Source organism: Nannospalax galili, unplaced genomic scaffold (genome assembly GCF_000622305.1).
Source record: "Nannospalax galili isolate Female #2095 unplaced genomic scaffold, S.galili_v1.0 scaffold438, whole genome shotgun sequence".
Taxonomy (NCBI): Eukaryota; Metazoa; Chordata; class Mammalia; order Rodentia; family Spalacidae; genus Nannospalax; species Nannospalax galili.
Genome location: NW_008341416.1, coordinates 263,710 through 267,325, shown reverse-complemented (window position 1 = coordinate 267,325; position 3,616 = coordinate 263,710).

The window sequence follows — 3,616 nt, the reverse complement described above, 5'->3', positions numbered from 1 at the left end:
CTGAGGTAGAGTTGTTTAAGGAGCTCCAAGGGTTCCCTGCCAGCAGTCATCTGAGTACATTGAGAAACCATTAAAAGGAAACCACACACAGCTAAAAGCCAACAAAAGAGTCTCAGGGCCTGAGTTACCATACTCCCTAATAGTGCATTTCCTACAAAGAAACCCGCTGTTTTTTCCTTTCTCAGATTCCTATATCCAGACAGACTGAGGGAATGCATAAAAATGGAAAAGCAAACCTAAACATGCATCCTCAATTCCCCAGACAGCCTTTATTACGGCTATCTGAAGGATTAAATGATTGGTGGGGACCACACAATTTTATACTCTGCTCATGTGTTCAGACCTGCATCTGGTCCCTAGGGAAGAAACCCAACAGCATGAAAAGACCAGAGGCCAAGTAAATGGAAATTTGGCAAGGGCCTGTAGGCTGCTGGTGGTGGCTGCAGACTGGAAAACTGAGATGGTGTGAGTGAAATGGCTGGAAGGCGAAGTCTTTTCTAAGAAATGATGGCGGGATCCTTTTCCAAGGGGCTGGGGGCCTCTGCAGACATGATCTCATTGCTCCCCCCATGGTCTCCTTCGGACTGAGAGCCAGGGGTCTAAGCCAGTCTCAAGCGCAAAGAAAACTCAAGCTTAGCTCATTTTCCTAACAGAGTCTCATTCTGCCAGTAGAAGGATCAGGAAGTCCCCTCTATTCCTACCCATGACAGCTTGGCATGTCAGCCTCCTCAAACTTCAAGAAACTTCAAAAATACTTGAATTTCTGAGGACAAAAATTGCCATAGAAGGCAGGGGATGGGGCAGTCATTCAAAGGAAATTGTTTCATTTTGTACTGAGGAGCTGGTTGTCTTGTTTGGTATGCAGAGAGAGATATTATCTACTTAGTGAGGCCTTTAGAGACAGATTCCTGTATTAATATACCTTCAAACTGTTCTTTCTTTGTTCATCAGCTAAAACATTGATGAAAACTGTGTACCCAGAGGTGTTCCTGTCCCCCATCTTTGACATGCAAGATAAAGATACTCAGAGAGGTTCCTGTCCACCATCAGTATTAGCTGAGCATGGCCAGAGGCATTTGATCAGCCATTTTAATCTTTCTTCCACATACTCGTCCATGATCTTGAGTTAAGCATGCCCCCAAAAGGTGTCTTCTGTCTTTCCTCTTAAACTATGATCTTAAACTGACCATGTACAGCCCCTCCTTTATGAATATATGGTTTTCTTTACTTTCTTTCTTTCTTTCTTTTTTTTTTTTTTTTTGTGCTTTTTGAGACAGTGTCTTCTTGTAGCCCCAGCTGGCTGGCCCGAAACTCATTCTGTAGACCCAGGCTGGCCTTGAACTCACAGAGATCTGCCTGCCTCTGCTTCCCAGTGCTAGGATCAAAGGTGTGTGCTGCCACGCCCGGCAAATATATATGTTTCTTAATAAAATCCTCATAGTTCCTTTGTTTCAGAAAGACATTACTTTGGTTATAATACCCAAGGTCTCCTTACCTGCTGCAGATATAAATCTCTACTCTTATTTGTTGGTCATGCTTAGCACTCACTGAGAACTTTGTCCTTACTGAGATGTTAATCCAACGTGGTCAGTTACAGAGTGAGCATGGAGGGGGATTTGAGGATACCCAGTGTTGTGGATAGAGAGCATCTGGGATCAATCAGACAGTGTTTGTTTGTTTGTCTTTTAACTCTTTTCTGTGCCACAAACACTTCTCTGTACACTGGTAGAAACAAGGTAGGTCAGAGCTAGACCTTACCAGACTTGTACTCACAAGTGCTAAACAAGAATTGCAGAGTTAGGGCAAAAGAAAAGAATTAGGCACTCATGGGTGGTTCAAGAAGTCTTCATGAGCGATGATTATTAGCTTGTGCCCATTGATTAGATGAAAACTATGTGCCAGGCATCTAAAGACACCATCTCATTTAATTGATGTAGCAACCTGGAGAGCTGTTTCATATTACTTCCCATTCACTGCCTAAGCAGTGTTAGGCACAGGCCATGGATGTTCTTGAGTGAAAGGTTGACAGAGATGCCCATTGCAAATTAAGAAGGGGAAATCACATAATTACCACTTAAAAAGCTAATATGGTTTCAGGGATTGATCCCAGGGCGTCACACATGCTAAACATGTGCTTGCCCCTAGCCTGAAGAAAAGCAGTTCATCACCATCTGCTGGGTCTATGAACAAGGGAATCAGATCCTGAAACTAGAGTGTCAGGGATTAAGAGACTGTGTCAGGGTATGCCTCTGATTGGTCCCTACAGTTTCCAGGTGGACCGATTTTGAAAGTGAAGATAAAAATACTTATCACAGGACAGGGGATACAGCTCAGTGGTAGAGAATTTGCCTAGTATGAGTGAAGACTTAGGTTCGATTCCTAGCACCACAATAAAAACAACGAACAAACAAACAAATACAGGTGATATTGAAAGGATTAAATAAAATTACGCGTATGTTTACTTAACCCAGGATGGGCCAGTCATCATCACTGACTATATTATGATTTAATGAACTTTACTCCAATGTTGGGTTCATGAAAGTCCATTTAATTAATGCTGTATCTTCTTAGATAGTTTTACCATTCCTCCTTTGGGCCTGCTTCTTCATAAACTTTGGACTAAACTTCAAAACTCTTTCCACATCAATGCAAAAATACAACTAAGGCCTTTTAGCATGGATAGTCACCTTTCTGAGAGACAGCAAGCCTATTTAAGAATCCTACAACATTGAAGGTAGAATCCAGATAGGACCTGCCGACTGTGGTCACTGAATGACAGACACCAGAGTAACTCACCTAATGCTTTTAGAAACTCGCCTTATCCAAGTACTTTGGAAAGCAAAATGGATAGTCAGGCCACAGACTAAAGAAAAAGAAAGAAATAGCTAGACTACCACAACAAGAAGGACGCAAACCAGCAGCGAAACGAATTACTATTTAAATCTCACTTTAAAGCAGTACGTTTGGGCCAGTGGGATGCAAACTTGATGACCTGAGTTTGATCCCCAGAGCCCACATAAAAAGTGCAGATGTAGTGGTGCACATTTATACTCCTATAAATCCTGTGGTAGGTTGGGAGGTGGAGACAGAAGAGTAGCCCAGAAACTCACTGTTTAGCTAGTCTCAAGTATGTGGGGCAGCAGAAACAGCAAAAAGACTGCTTCCAAACAAGGTAGGAGGAGAGAACTGACTTAGAAAGTTGTTCTCTGACCTCTACACATGTGCTGTGGCATGAGCATGCCTGGGCTTGCATACACACATCTCTCTCTCTCTCTCTCTCTCTCTCTCTCTCTCTCAAACACACACACACACTAATAAAAAATGATAATAAAACGATATTTTTTGTTAATGAAGATTCTGTGTCTTGCATTTGGCTACTACAGGAGAATATTAGTTGACTCTGAGCTTTGACTATGAAATCTGAGATCTGTGAAAGTCTAACACTTTATCCTTCAGGGATGTAATGCTAACAACACTTTTGTGTGTGCGTTTGTGTGTGCAGATGCACATGTGTATGTGTGCATGCGTGTGCCTGTGCATGCCTGTGAATGCCAGAGGACAAACTCAGATGGTGTTAGTCAAGTGCTGTCTACCTTTTTTTGTTTAGACAGGTCCC